General features: G+C 41.3%; 1 long non-coding RNA gene across 3 annotated transcripts in view; it reads left to right on the forward strand.

The window, feature by feature from the left end:
• Positions 1-1,484: 1,484 nt before the first annotated feature.
• LOC112447824 (uncharacterized) overlaps positions 1,485-16,124 on the forward strand; it is a 109,562-nt gene continuing 94,922 nt past the window's right edge. For 2 of the 3 annotated variants that reach the window (XR_003036085.2, XR_009495629.1), the window contains exon 1: positions 1,485-1,871. This is a non-coding gene — a long non-coding RNA (uncharacterized lncRNA). Of the gene's footprint in view, positions 2,023-16,124 lie in introns of all 3 variants that reach the window. The other variant, XR_009495628.1, reaches the window with a different exon arrangement.

Genomic DNA, 16,124 nt, shown 5'->3' on the forward strand with positions numbered 1-16,124 from the left:
TCCCAATTTTCTCAAGTCTGCTCTGGAAAATGTTAGAAGGAGATACAATTAAGTTAGTCATGTTTCACATTCTGAAGGTCAACTAGCTATGCAGTGCAGCCCACATTACTATGCACCATTAAGATTACAGAAGGTATTCGATAACACAATGAGTTATCATATTCTTCTTCTCCAGGGAGTCTAGGTATGAGGTCAGCCTAGTCTGGTGTTTATCCTTCTGGGGGGCCTGCTCCATCACTGGTATGTTATCTCCATGGTTACCAGATATGTAGGCCAGAGTTCATTAAAAGTGCAAGATGGAGTTAGTTCAGTCTGGGTGATCTGCTTCTTCCCTTCTTCAGCACTAGTAGTAAAGAACTCCCCTGCCAATGCAGGAGGCGTTAAGAGACGCAGGTTCGATCTCTGGATTGGGAAGATCCCTGAAGGAGAGCATGGGAACCCCCTCCAGTATTCTTGCCTGGAGAATCCTATGGACAGTGGAACCTGGCGGGGCTACAGTCCATAGGGTTGCGAAGAGTTGGATAAGACTGAAGCAACTTAGCACGCATACTCACTTCTTTAATGAAGAATGGATAGTTCCCTACACAGAGACTGCAAGATGGTCTTCTGTGGTGTCTGGCCCTGAAAACTCTGAACAAAAGGGATCCACTCCATCTCTGAAAGTAGTTAATTTTTCAGAAGATTGCCGAATGCTTACACTTAGCTATTGAAAATGTTACTATGTGACAAAACAAGAGTGGTCTAACCTTGTCCTCACATCTCCATGTTTATGAGATGACCGTGTCCTCCATTTCCCAGTGTCCTCCACAGCTGGCCATCCGAAAGTCATTTATTCCACATACCAACAGGATTTCAGAGGTGCCTAGATTTTCACTTAGCCTCCAGCCGTCTTGAACTGCCAAACGCCCCGAGGAAGCACCATGACTCAGCAGTCCTCATGGATGACCAAAAAGAAAAGCTGACCGGACCTGGGGTGTTGGACCATGCTCCTTATAGCACCTTTTGAAAGTATACCCAGGTCCTTCCAGAAGATGTGGCCTTCTCCTAATGGAAGTTGATTAGAGTAAGCCAGGGCTTCTTGATTAGAATAACGAGGAACTTCTGAGGGCCTAGCTCAGCCCACATGCTTCTGAGAATACAGTCTGCATTCCCTGCCGAAGCCCTTAAGAACCTGACCTCCTCCATCGGGTTCAGCAGAGGCAGCAGTCCTTGGCAAGAAGGGCAGGATTGGAGAGTAAAGAAGAAACAGGAGGCCCACGGTCTGGGAATCACCTCGGTGTTTCCCGAGGTTGCTAGACAAAACCACACACCTGAGTGTTCTGGTGCATGTACCACGGGAGGGCTGTGCAAAGAAAGGTAAGTCTCTAAGGCAAGTCGAAATTATTAATTCCTTTAGCTGGGCGGGGGAGGAGGGTCAGTCTATCCCAAGCGTTTGAATCTGAATGTGAGATGTTACATAAAGGTACTAAGACAGGTCGCTCGAATTCCGCGACCCCCTACCCCGGAAAAACAAAACTCTTACATCTTATTTTAAATAAAAAATGGGCACAAGAAATACTCAATAGTAGTAGTAAAGTTACTTCTTAGCTTGACTGTCCTGGACTAGAATTTCCCTTCTCGGTCGAGGCGGTGGGCGCTGGGTCAGAGAGACGCCACCTTACACCGCGCGAGGGAAGCGGCACGCGGCGCAGCCCGGGTCGCCATGGAAACCACGGTGGCTGGGCTGACCCGGGGCAGACCCGGCTGGTGGGTGGGGTTCCGCAGTGGCTGGTGGGGAGACAATAGAGCGGCGGCTGGGGGCTGCGAGAAAGGCCACAAGAAAAACTGCGGATTCGGGGTTCCCAGGACCCACAGCCCGGGGCCCGGGAAGGGTAAGAGAAAGTCGCTTCCCAGCCCACAATCTCCAAATCTGCCACATGATCCGAACCACGTGGTTAGACACCAGAACTCTAGGCGCTCACTCCCTCTGGCTCGCTAAATCAAAGTGTCCGCGGTGAGGACCCAGAATTTGCATTTAACCAGGTGCTTTATAGGGTCGGGGGGTTGGGAGACGGTGGGTTTGCCTGTTCTGTTTTCTCAGCGTGCCGCGGTGATAGTAAAAGGATCCGCACCTCAGTTTCCTCCCTAGCGGTTCTCAAGGAGGGGCATTTCTGCGAGCTGGAAATGGAAACCCGGTGCAGTTTCTTGAACTCATGAGTAACTGATTGGAAGCGTCGCTGCAATTTTCGGGTTTCCCACTTGGGGGCAGCCTCTTCCTTCATTCCTATTCATTTGGCAAAGCGTGGCCCTCGGTGTCTAGTCCAGTTAATTCCGGCTGCAGTCTCCGTAATGTAAGGTCTTTATAGAAAGCGAATCTTGGGTGCAGAGAGACATGTCTCTTTAGGAGGAGTGGGACAGTAGCTGAACCTAGAGCTCTAAATGTAGGACTCTCTGAGCTCCAATTCCTGGTTCACACTTAGGGTACAGAACAATGAATCTGTGTTTGTGAAGAAATAATGTTTTTGTTGAGAGTAACATATGTGCACCAGAAAACAGATTTCTCAGCTCTCTGGGCCTTATCCTTTATTGGACAATGGGATTGGACCTCCATCTTGATTTGGACAGCCCCGGCCCTGGCTGGGCTTCAGAGTTAGGTCTGGACCTTGGGGAACCATGAGCCTCATAAACCCACTTTCAGGAGGCAGCATGGTGGTGAAATGGGAGAGGGAGGCAGCATGGAGGTGAAATGGGAGAGGAACCCAGCAGCTACACTTGTGGGGAATTCCCATACTGTTACTCCCTGACAGTAAAAATGGAACCTACCAAATTTGCGCAGTCTTCCTTAGAAATCTAGATAGACTGAGCTCAATAGAATGGGTTAACCTATGGGTCTCTACTGACTTATGCATTTATATCCCATACTTTCTTATGATAACCTATGTTTATAGGTCTGATTTCTGTGTTATTGCATATATACCATGTGCTCCTCTTATACCATGCTCAGTCCAGTCGTGTCCCACTCTTTGCAACCCCATGAACTATAGTGGGTTTGCTATTTCTTCCTCCAGGGGATCTTCCCCACCCAGGGATTGAACCTGAGACTGCTGTGTCTCCTGCGTTGGCAGTGGATTGTTTACCACTGAGCCAGCTGGGAATGTTGTGTTATTGCATGCATGGCATATAACATCACATCCAAGCTCACATAGGCTGGAAGTGATAGGGCTGAAACTAAGCAGGATCCTGCAGGGCCTTCCCAGGAACAGATGTCCTGTGTCTCTGCATCTTTTTTGTAGAAGAGCTTTAGCCATTTAGACCTTCCCTGAATTCCAAAGAGCAATTTAATCAGAGAAGTGAGAAAATGCAAAAACAAACAATTGAGCAAGACAGAATAATAATAGTTCAGCCATAAAACAAAGGACCTTTAGTTCCTTCTCAAGTGCTATAGTTAATATCCTGCGCCATATCATTAAGTTGTTTTGCAGACACTTAAAACCCCCCCAGGTGGAAGAAGTCAACCCCATGCTGATCACTAGCACAGAAACCCCAGACTGATTGGAACCAGCAGGTTGATGATTATGATTCCTGAAATCACCCTGTTAACTTCCCCATCAACCAGTCAGAGAATTGTGCATGACCTGATGAAAGACCCTGTGATCCTCTCCCTCACACCGTTTTTAAAAAACCTACCCTGAAAGGCATCAGGGGGTTTGGGTCTTTTGAGCATGAGCTGCCTGTTCTTGATTGGCCCCATCTTGGGTGCCTTGCAGTAAACACTATACTTTCCTTCCCCACAGCCCAGTTGTTGCATGTCATTATATGTTGTATGTTGGAGTTGTTGTATGTTGGAGTTGTTGTATGTTGGAGTTGTTGTATGTTGGAGTTGTTGTATGTTGGAGTTGTTGTATGTTGGAGTTGTTGTATGTTGGAGTTGTTGTATGTTGGAGTTGTTGTATGTTGGGTGAATGGACCCAAGTTTGGTTTGGTAACAGAGCCAGATCTTCCTTAGCACAAGACAGAACCCAGGCCCAGCACCAGGGCAGATGGCAGGGATTGGGGAGAACATCTGGTTTCATTTTCATGGTCACCTGAGTAATTAGTGTTTTCAAAGTTGGGAGTAGAGGGTAGTCAGCTTTCAAACCGTGAGCAGAATAAAGTCCCCACTGTTGGCTTTTAAGTGTGAGCAGGAGGTAATCCTTCTTCAGAAGATACATGGCCAGGAAAAATTTGGAAGTTCATTAAAACGGGGTCAAAGCAAGTGACTCATTGACTGACAGAATTTGTATAGAGCCAGAGCAGAGAGCCAAACTTGATTTTGAATTTCCTGGTTTCCTTGAGTGGGAGAAAGTAATGCTATTAGTAAGGCTTGGCAACAGCAGGGTTTCTTATTATTAATTTTTTAAAATTAAAAACTAAAAAAAAATTTTGTTTTGGTGGAGAGATAATAAGAGTCTTGGATAGAAAGAACCTGAAGGACCTGTGGGATACTTAAATGAACCAAAAACAGGTGTGTTGGGGCTGTATTCTGGATTATACGAATTTGTATTATAGGTGCTACTTAACACATTATCGGGGACTTCCCTGGTGGCTCAGACGGTCAAGAATCCATCTGCAATGCACGAGACCTGGGTTTGATCCCTGGGTCGGGAAGATCCCCTGGAGAAGGGAATGGCTACCCACTCTTGCCAGGGAAATCCCATGGACAGAGGAGCCTGGAGAGCTACAGTCCATGGGTCACAAAGAGTCAGACGCAACTAGCAGCTAACACATAGCATGTTACTGACTGGAGGACTTTTGCAGAAACTAATGTCTGTGGCTGGCGATTTGTTATGGAAGTGAATATTGAAACACTCTGGTCAATAATGTTAGGGTAACAAGAGACATATTCATATATCTCCAGTCAGTAAGTTGTTAAAATCATTATCATAGATAGGGTCAGCTGCTGCAGAGAAAACATTTTTGTGACTAGAGAGGATAGACATTTCAGGATACCCAAGGACAAAAAGATTTTGAAGGTGATAGAGATGGTTCTTTGAAATCCGAGTTTCCTTTTTGCTGTGCTCCACACAGACACAAAGTAATAGCTATTTTATCTGAAAAATAGAGAATGGAGATGGCAGAATACAGAGGGATTTCTCCATGCTAAGACTCAGTTTCCCAAAAGCATTATGATTTTTTGGACACCCAAGAAACTTCTCTCTCATGTTTTAGGCCTCTATCAAAGAAAGGCTGAATCTCTGGAGGGGATGAATCAAAAGTTAAAAACGATAATAGAAAATCTGTGGTTTAAGCCTGCTCTTAAGTGTTAGTACGTTTAATTATGTGTGCTCCTGCCAGGAGCACATGGAAGGCTCATTTAAGCACAACAAAGATGCTGCCTGGAGCTTAGGAGGCTGTGCGGTCAGGTGGTGTGGGGTTCCTGCTGGAGCGCTTCTCTTCCTGTTGACAGGCACACCCAGAGTGTTTTCAGTCTGCAGAGCTGGCCCAGAGTTAGACTCAAAGCACAGATGTCCTGAGAGAGGCAGAGAGAGTTTCCTGGCAGTTCGTGTCTCTGTGTGAAACCAAGGAAGAACTACAAGCAAAATGTGAGCATCAAAGACACGAAGCTGAGCAAGGCTCACATACTCAGCTACTGAAAGAAAAGGGCCTGAGGCCCATTGCTTTCATGCATGGTCACAGTAATTAAATAGCAGGTGTCAGAAAATATCTGACGTCTCTTAGGCTTGAACAAGTGTTTGATAACAAGCAGTAGACAGTCTTCAAAAAAGTTCATTCCCAAAGTTGTTTGTATGTCCGCGAAGATGTTTTCATTCTCAGAACAGGTCCTCCAAACCTGTTTACCCATGTAGACATTCATTTATTTTGTGGTCACCAACAGATATTTAGTAAGCACCTCCTGTATGCCCACAGAGTGTGAAACATAGAGCAGTGAAGAAGCAGACAGAAATTCTAGCTACAATGGCTTAGATTCTAGTGGGAGGAAACAGACCATAAATACAAAGTAAGAAATAAGAGAAGCATGTTATGTTTTAGACAGGGATAAATGCAAAAGAGAAGTAACAGGGTTGGGGAAAAGGAGTACAGGCATGCAGTTAGGGTAGACCTCACTGAAAAGGGGACATTCAAGCAAAGACTTCAAGAGGTGCAGAAGTTAACTGTGCCGGTGTTGGAGGCTTGAATCCAGGGCTGTGGGGAAACTGAAAGCAAAGGCCCTGAGGTGGAAGCATGATGGTGTGTTTGAAGAACAGAAGGAGGCAGTGTGACTGGTGGGGGCTGCCAGGTGGGAGAGTGATGGGAGATGAGGTCAGAAAAGCAGTGGTCAGAGCAGTGGCTCTGGGGAGTCTTGTGTTCTTTTGACATGTTGGAGCATTTTGAGAAGAATGGTGTGGTCTGACTTTTTAAAATATTGAGATGCAATTCATTTACTGTTCAGTTCAGTCACTCAATTGTGTCTGACTCTGCAACCCCATGAATTGCAGCACGCCAGGCCTCCCTATCCATTGCCAACTCCCGGAGTCCACCCAAACCCATGTCCATCGAGTCAGTGATGCCATCCAACCATCTTATCCTCTGTCATCCCCTTCTCCTCCTGCCCTCAATCTTTCCCAGCATCAGGGTCTTTTCAAATGAGTCAGCTCTTCGCATCAGGTGGCCAAAGTATTGGAGTTTCAGCTTCAACATCGGTCCTACCAATGAACACCCAGGACTGATCTTCTTTAGGATGGACTGGTTGGCTCTCCTTGCAGTCCAAGGGACTCTCAAGAGTTTTCTCCAACACCACAGTTCAAAAGCATCAATTCTTTGGTGCTCAGCTTTCTTAAATTCACCCATTTGCAGTATGTAGTTCAGTGCTTTTTAATCTATTCAGAGTTGTGCAGCTATCAGCATCATATAATTCTAGAACATTCTCATTATCCCCAAACTCTGTACCCATTAGCAGTCACTCCCCACCATTCTCCCATCCCCCAAGTCCCCGGAAATGACTAACCTACTTTCTGTCTCTTTGAAAGTTTGGGGGCATTTCATGAAATGGAATCATATAACATGATAGCCTTTTCTGTGTGGTTTTTCTTTCATGTTGTAGCACACATCAGTGTAACAGAGCTGGTTCTTAGACTCTTAAAATCAATGGAAATTGATAAGAGGCCAGAGAAGAAACTTAGGCAAGGCTTTACTGGGACTCATGCTGCATCAGGAGGGAACAAAACAAGTAACAGGTTCTTTTGTTCACTCCTTGAGTGAAGGTGAGTTGTTGCCTTACATGCGGTGAGGGTAGGGGCAGGTCCAGGGGTCAGGCAGGATGGGGTGACTTAGGCCCCTTCTCTGGTGGTATTGTGTGTAGGGGACATAGAAGTTGGGTTTTTGGTCTTTTTATATCTTGTTCATAATTTTCCCCAACTCTGCATGCATGCAGTTATTTGTAGTCCTTATTTGGATCTTTGATCCATTTTGACTTAATTTTTAAAATTTGGTGTGAGAAATAGTTTCAACATCATTTTCTGTGTGGCTATGCAGTTATCCTTTCGTTGAAAAGGCTTTTCTTTCTGCATTGAATTGTCTTGGTACCCTTATCAAAAATCAGTTGTCCTAAATGTATGGGTTTCTCTCTGGAGTTTCAGTTATATTTTTGGATCAACCTATCTATCTTTGTATTCTGTTTCTTCAGGAAATGTTTGTTGTCCAGGTACAAGCACTTGTAGCAAAGGGTCCCAGGTCCCACATGTCTCATCAGTACCTCATTTTTTCCCATAGCTGAATAATACTGCATTCTATGGATATACCACATTTTATTTATCCATTAATTCATTGATGAACATTTGGGGGGAGTTTTCACTTTTTGTGCTATTATGGCTAATGTCACAGACATTCGTGTTTAATTTTTTTATATAAACATATGCTTTCAATTTTCTTGGTTATATACCTAGGAGTGGAATTGCTGGGTTGTATGGTAATTCAGTATTTAACTTTTTAGGGAACTCCCAAACTGTTTTTCACAGCAGCTATACTTCAGCAATCATGAGAGCTTCAATTTCTCCATATCCTTACCATCTTTTAAATTTTTTTAGCCATCCTAGCAGGTATGAAATGGTATTTCATTGAGCTTTTTGATTTGCATTTTCCTAAAGACTAATGATGTGAAGCATCTTTTCATGTGCTTAGTAGACATTTGTATGTCTTCTGTGGAGAAATATCTATTCATATCTGTTACTCATTTAAATTTTTTTGTTTTTACAGAGTTGTAAATGTCTTTATATATTTTAGATACTAGACTTTTTACAGATGCATGATTTAAAAATATTTTCTCTCATTCTCTGGGTTGTTTTTTCACTTTCTTTATATAGTCCTTTGAAGCACAAAAGTGTTTAATTTTGATGAGTTCCAATTTATCCATTTTTAAATTCTATTGATAGTGCTTTGTGTCATGTTTTAAAACCATTGCCTAATTTAAGATCACCAAATATTATGCATATGTTTTCTTTTAAGAGTTTTATAGTTTTGGTTCTTACATTTAGGTCTTTGATCCATTTTGAATTAAATTTTTAATTTGGTGTGAGGAATAGGTACAATGTGTGGATGTCCTGTTGCCCTTTTGTTGAAAAAGCCATTTCTGCTTTGAATTATCTTGTACCCTTTTCAAACATAAGTTGTCCATAAACATACGGGTTTATTTCTGGAATATCAATTTTATATCATGGATTAACCTGTCTATCCTTATGCCAGTACTATAGTGCCTTGATTACTGTAGCTCTGTATTAATTTTTGAAGTCTAGAGGTGTGAGTCCTTTAAATTTGTTCTTCTTTTTTGAGATTGTTTTGGCTATTCTGGGTGCCTTGCATTTTCATATGAAATTTTAGGACCTACTTTCCAATTTCTGCAAAACAAGCAGCTAGGATTTTGATGAAGACTGCCTTGAATCTGGATATCAATTTGGGGAGTAATGCTATCTTAATAATACTGAATCTTCTCATCGGTGAACATGGAATGTATTTCCATTTATTTAGGTCTTCTTTAATTCAATGATAATTTGTTGTTACAGTGTTCAGATCTTGCACTTATTTTTTTTTATTATTTTAATTGGAGGCTAATTACTTTACAATATTGTAGTGGTTTTTGCCATACATTGACATGAATCAGCCATGGGTGTACATGTGTTCCCCATCCTGAACCCCCCTCCCACCTCCCTCCCTATCCCATCCCTCAGGGTCATCCCAGTGCATCAGCCCTGAACACCTTGTCTCATGCATTGAACCTGGCCTGGCAATCTATTTCACATATGATAATATACATGTTTCAATGCTTTTCTCTCAAATCATCCCACCTTCGCCTTCTCTCACAGAGTCCAAAAGTCTGTTCTTTACATCTGTGTCTCTTTTGCTGTCTCACATATAGGGTCATTGTTACCATCTTTCTAAATTCCATATATATGTGCTAATATTGGTGTTTTGTATTATTGGTAGTTTTGGTAATATTGGTGTTAATACTTGGTGTTAGTATTGGTGTTTTTCTTTCTGGCTTACTTCACTCTGTATAATAGGCTCCAGTTTCATCCACCTCATTAGAACTGATTAAAATGTGTTATTTTTAATGGCTGAGTAATATTCAAAGGTGTATATGTACCACAGCTTTCTTATCCATTTGTCTGCCAATGGACATCTAGGTTGCTTCCATGTCCTGGCTATTGTTAACAATGCTGTGATGAACATTGGGGTACACGTGTCTCTTTCCCTTCTGGTTTCCTCAGTGTGTATGCCCAGCAGTGGGATTGCTGGATCATAAGGCAGTTCTATTTCCAGTTTTTTAAGGAATCTCCACACTGTTCTCCATAGTGGCTGTACTAGTTTGCATTCCCACCAACAGTGTAAGAGGGTTCCCTTTTCTCCACACCCTCTCCAGCATTTATTTGTAGACTTTTGGATCGCAGCCATTCTGACTGGTGTGAAATGGTACCTCATAGTGGTTTTGATTTGCATTTCTCTGATAATGAGTGATGTTGAGCATCTTTTCATGTTTGTTAGTCATCTGTATGTCTTCTTTGGAGAAATGCCTGTTTAGTTCTTTGGCCTATTTTTTGATTGGGTTGTTTATTTTTCTGGAATTGAGCTGCCTGAGCTGCTTGTATATTTTGAGATTAATTCTTTGTCAGTTGCTTCATTTGCTATAATTTTCTCCCATTCTGAATGCTGTCTTTTCACCTTGCTTATAGCTTCCTTTGTTGTGCAAAAGTTTTTAAGTTTAATTAGGTCCCATTTGTTTATTTTTGCTTTTATTTCCTTAACTCTGGGAGGTGGGTCATAGAGGATCCTGCTGTGATTTATGTCAGAGAGTGTTTTGCCTATGTTTCCCTCTAGGAGTTTTATAGTTTCTGGTCTTACTTTTAGATCTTTAATCCATTTTGAGTTTATTTTTGTGAATGGTGTTAGAAAGTGGTCTAGTTTCATTCTTTTACAAGTGGTTGACCAGCTTTCCCAGCACCACTTGTTAAAGAGATTGCCTTTTCTCCATTGTATATTCTTGCCTCCTTTGTCAAAGATAAGGTGTCCATAGGTGCATGGATTTATCTCTGGGCTTTCTATTTTGTTCCATTGATCTATATTTCTGTCTTTGTGCCAGTACCATACTGTCTTGATGACTGTGGCTTTGTAGTAGAGCCTGAAGTCAGGCAGGTTGATTCCTCCAGTTCCATTCTTCTTTCTCAAGATCGCTTTGGCTATTTGAGGTTTTTTGTATTCCATACAAATTATGAAATTATTTGTGTTAGTTCTGTGAAAAATACCCTTGGTAGCTTGATAGGGATTTTGAATCTATAGATTGCTTTGGGTAGTATACTCATTTTCACTATATTGATTCTTCCAATCCATGAACATGGTATATTTCTCCATCTATTAGTGTCCTCTTTGATTTCTTTCATCAGTGTTTTATAGTTTTTCATATATAGGTCTTTTGTTTCTTTAGGTAGATTTATTCTTAAGTATTTTATTCTTTTCATTGCAGTGGTGAATGGAATTGTTTCCTTAATTTCTCTTTCTGTTTTCTCATTGTTAGTGTATAGGAATGCAAGGGATTTCTGTGTGTTAATTTTATATCCTGCAACTTTACTATATTCATTGATTAGCTCTAGTAATTTTCTGGTGGAGTCTAGGATTTTCTATGTAGATGATCATGTCATCTGCAAACAGTGAGAGTTTTACTTCTTTTCCAATCCGGATTCCTTTTATTTCTTTTTCTGCTTGTTTGCTGTGACTAAAACTTCCAAAAATGTGTTGAATAGTAGTGGTAAGAGTGGGCACCCTTGTCTTGTTCCTCACTTTAGGGGAAGCGCTTTCCATTTTTCATCATTGAGGATAATGTTTGCTGTTGGTTTATCATATATGGCTTTTATTATGTTGAGGTATGTTCCTTCTATGCCTGCTTTCTGGAGGTTTTTTTTTTTTTTATCATAAATGGGTGTTGAATTTTGTCAAAGGCTTTCTCTGCATCTATTGAGATAATCATATGGTTTTTATGTTTCAGTTTGTTCATGTGGTATATCACATTGATTTTGCAAATATCGAAGAATCCTTGCATCCCTGGGATTAAAGCCCACTTGGTCATGATGTATGAACTTTTTAATATGTTGTTGGATTCTGTTTGCTAGAATTTTGTTAAGGATTTTTGCATCTATGTTCATCAGTGATATTGGCTTGTAGTTTTCACTTTTTGTGGCATCTTTGTCAGGTTTTGGTATTAGGGTGATGGTGGCCTCATAGAATGAGTTTGGGAGTTTACCTTCCTTTGCAATTTTCTGGAAGACTTTGAGTAGGATAAATGTTAGCTCTTCTCTAAATTTTTGATAGAATTCAGCTGTGAAGCCATCTGGTCCTGGGCTTTTGTGTTTTGGAAGATTTCTGATTACAGTTTCGATTTCCATATTTGTGATGGGTCTGTTAAGATTTTCTATTTCTTCCTGGTTCATTTTCGGAAAGTTATGGTTTTCTAAGAATTTGTCCATTTCTTCCAAGTTGTCCATTTTATTGGCATATAGGTGCTGTAGTAGTCTCTTATGATCATTTGTATTTCTGTGTTGTCTGTTGTGATTTCTCCATTTTCATTTCTAATTTTGTTGACTTGATTCTTTTCCCTTTTTTTCTTGATGAGTGGCTAATGGTTTGTCAATTTTATTTATCTTCTCAAAGAACCAGCTTTTAGCTTTGTTGATTTTTGCTACAGTCTCCTTTGTTTCTTTTTCATTTATTTCCACCCTAATTTTTATGATTTGTTTCCTTCTACTAACCCTAGGGTTCTTCATTTCCTCTTTTTCTAGTTGCTCTAGGTGTAGAGTTAGGTTATTTATTTGATTTTTCTCTTATTTCTTGAGGAAAGCTTGTATTGCTATGAATCTTCTCCTTAGCACTGCTTTTACTGAATCCTATAGGTTTTGGGTTGTCGTGTTTTCATTGTCATTCGTTTCCATGCATATTTTGATTTCTCTTTTTATTTCTTCTGTGATTTGTTGGTTATTCAGAAGTGTGTTGTTTAGCCTCCATACATTTGTATTTTTAATAGTTTTTTTTTTCCCCCTGTAGTTGACATCTCATCTTACCACATTGTGATCAGAAAGGTGCTTGAAATGATTTCAGGTTTTTTTGAATTTACCAAGGCTAGATTTATGGCTCAGAATATGATATATCCTGGAGAATGTTCCTTGTGTACTCGAGAAAAAGGTGAAATTCATTGTTTTTGGGTGAAATGTCCTATAGATATCTATTAGGTCTAACTGGTCCATTGTATCATTTAAAGTTTGTGTTTCCTTGTTAATTTTCTGTTTAGTTGGTCTATCTATAGGTGTGAGTGGGGTATTAAAGTCTCCCACTATTATTGTGCTACTGTTAATTTCCACTTTCAACTTGTTAGCATTTGCCTTACATATTGCAGTGCTCCTATGTTGGGTGCATATATATTTATAATTGTTACATCTTCTTTGATTGATCCTTTGATCATTATGTAGTGTCCTTCTTCATCTCTTTTCACAATCTGTCTCAAAGTCTATTTTATCTGATATGAGTATGGTTACTCCTGCTTTCTTTTGGTCTCCATTTGCATGAAATGTCTTTTTCCAGCCCTTCACTTTCAGTCTGTATGTGTCCTTTGTTTTGAGGTGGGTCTCTTGTAGACAGCATATGTAGGTGCCTTGTTTTTGTATCCATTCACCAGTCTTTGTCTTTTGGTTGGGGGATTCATCCCATTTACATTTAAGGTAATTATTGATAAGTATGATCCCATTGCCATTTACTTTGTTTTTTAGAGTTTATAAACCTTTTCTGTGTTTCCTGTCTAGAGACGATCCTTTAGCATTTGTTGAAGAGCTGGTTTGGTGGTGCTGAATTCTCTCAGCTTTTGCTTGTCTGTAAGGCTGTTGATTTCCCTTTCATATCTGAATGAGATCCTTGCTGGGTACAGTAATCTGGGTTGTAGGTTTTTCTCTTTCATCACTTAAGTATGTCCTGGCATTCCCTTCTGGCCTGAAGAGGTTCTGTTGAAAGATCAGCTCTTATCCTATGGGAATACCTTGTGTGTTATTTGTCGTTTTTCTCTTGCTGCTTTTAATATTTGTTCTTTGTGTTTGATCTTTGTTAATTTGATTAATATGTGTCTTGGGGTGATTTGCCTTGTATTTATCCTGTTTGGGACTCTCTGGGTTTCTTGGACTTGGGTGGCTATTTCCTTCCCCATTTTAGGGAAGTTTTCAACTATTATCTCAAGTATTTTCTCATGGCCTTTCTTTTTGTCTTTTTCTTCTGGGACTCCTATGATTCGGATGTTGGGGCATTTAACATTGTCCCAGAGGTCTCTGAGGTTGTCCTCATTTCTTTTAATTCTTTTTTCTTTGTTCCTCTCTGCTTCATTTATTTCCACCATTCTACCTTCCACCTCACTTATCCTGTCTTCTGCCTCAGTTATTCTGAGGTTATACTGCTGGTTCCCTCCAGAGTGCTTTTGGTCTCAGTTGTTGCATTGTTCTTTATCGACTGACTCTTTTTTATTTCTTCTAGGTTCTTGTTAAACATTTCTTGCATCTTCTCAATCTTGTCTCCAGACTATTTATCTGAAACTCCATTTTGTTTTTAAGATTTTGGGTCATTTTTCTGAATTCTTTTTCAGGTAGACTCCCTATCTCCTCTTCTTTGGTTTGGTTTGGTGGGCATTTATCATATTCCTTTACCTGCTGAATATTTCTCTGCCTTTTCATTGTTTAGATTGCTGTGTTTTGGGTGGCCTTTCTGTATGCTGGAAGTTTGTGGTTCCTCTTTATTGTGGAGGTTCCTCCCTGTGGGTGGGATTAGATGAGTGACTTGTCATGTTTTCCTGGTTAGGGAAGCTTGCATTGGTGTTCTGGTGGGTGGAGCTGGATCTCTTCTCTCTGGAGTGCAATGAAGTGTTCAGTAGTGAGTTTTGAGGTGTCTGTGGGTTTGGTGTGACTTTTGGCTGCCTGTATTTTAATGCTTAGGGTTATGTTTCTGTGTTTTTGGAGAATTAGCTTGGTATTTCTTGCTCTGAAACTTCTTGGCTCTTGGGTAGAGCTTGGTTTCAGGGTAGGTATGGAGGCTTTTGGATGAGCTCTTGTCGATCAATGTTCTCTAGAGTCAGGAGTTTTCTGGTGTTCTCGTTTTGTATTTAAGCCTCCTGCCTCTGGCTTTCAGTTTTATTCTTACAGTAGACTCCATCCATACAGCACCAATGATAAAACATCTAGGTCAATGGTGAAAAGATTCTCCACAGTGAGGGACACCCAGAGAGGTTAACAGAGTTACATGGAGAAGAGAAGAGGGAGGAGGGAGATAGAGGTGACCAGGAGGAGAACAGGGGAAATCAAAAGAAGAGAGGAAAAATCTAGCTAGTAATCAATTCCCTATGTACTCTCCACAGTTTGGAACACTCAGAGAGGTTCACAGAGTTACACAGAGAAGAGAAGAGGGAGGAAGGAGATAGAAGTGACCAGGAGAAAAGGGGGAGTCAAAAGAAGAGAGACAGATCTAGCCAGTAATCAGTTCCCTAAGTGTTCTCCACAGCCCGGAACACCCAAAGAGACTCACAGAGTTAAGTAGAGAAGAGAAGGGAGGGGGGCGGATAAAGGTGACCTGGGGGAGAAAAAGGAGAGTCAAAAGGGGAGAGAGCAATCAAGCCAGTAATCACACTTTGAAGATTGGATTCTTAAAGGTACAAAGTTAATAAATACCAAAAAGCAAAGATTAAAAGTCTAGATAGAGATTAGACTCTTAAAAATATGGTATTATAAAAACAAAACAAAATCTCAAAAATTATAAAAAATATATAAATGAAATTTGCTTTAAAAATAGGATCTTATTTTTTTGCAAAGTAATAGGTTATAAAAGTGAAAATTAAAGGGGTAATAAAAAACTTAAAAAAATTTTTTAATTAAAAAATGATAGTAGTAAAATATATCTAGGAATTTCTCTGGAGCTGTTGAGGGTAGTGTGGGGTCAGTTCAGTTTTACATAGTTCCTTGTTCCGGCTTCTTCTCAAGGTCTATAGGCCCCTTCCAATGTAGTTAATACTAACTACAGGGTTTTAATCTGTTGCACCTGTCACTTCCAGAGCGGTTTCCTCTTTGTTTATTTTGGCTTCCTCTGTTTGCAGGTATCTTCAGTGTCTAATTTCCATTCTGACCCAAGGGGGCGAAGGTGGTCACTTGTTTAGGCTCACTTGTTCAGTTGTGCTGTGGGGAGGGAGGAACACTGCAAACAAACATCACCGGTGTGTGTGGGGAGTGCTCGCAGTGCCTGGGCCACACTGGGTTTGCCCGCCTCATGGCGTGTGTGCTTTCCCAGTCTACTCAGGCTCCAGGTTGCTCTGCAGGGGAACTATCATGCATTTCCCAGGTCTAAGCCGTTCAGGTTCTCGGGTACTCCACAAAGGCACAGACTCAGTTGGTTGTACGTTCTGTGCCCTTCCCAGGTCTGAGCAGCTCAGGCGACCAGGTGCACTCTCCCAGGTGGGCACTGAGTCTTACCACCTCCCTGTTCCCAGCCCCCAGGTCTTACCATCTCCCCGTTCCCAGCCCCTCGGTTTCCTGGGTGCACAGGGAGAGCACCGTCTCAGGTGTGCCGTGTGTCTCCTCTGGGGAGCTGATCTCTGACTGTGACCCTCC

Source organism: Bos taurus, chromosome 8, assembly GCF_002263795.3.
Source record: "Bos taurus isolate L1 Dominette 01449 registration number 42190680 breed Hereford chromosome 8, ARS-UCD2.0, whole genome shotgun sequence".
Lineage (NCBI taxonomy): Eukaryota > Metazoa > Chordata > Mammalia > Artiodactyla > Bovidae > Bos > Bos taurus.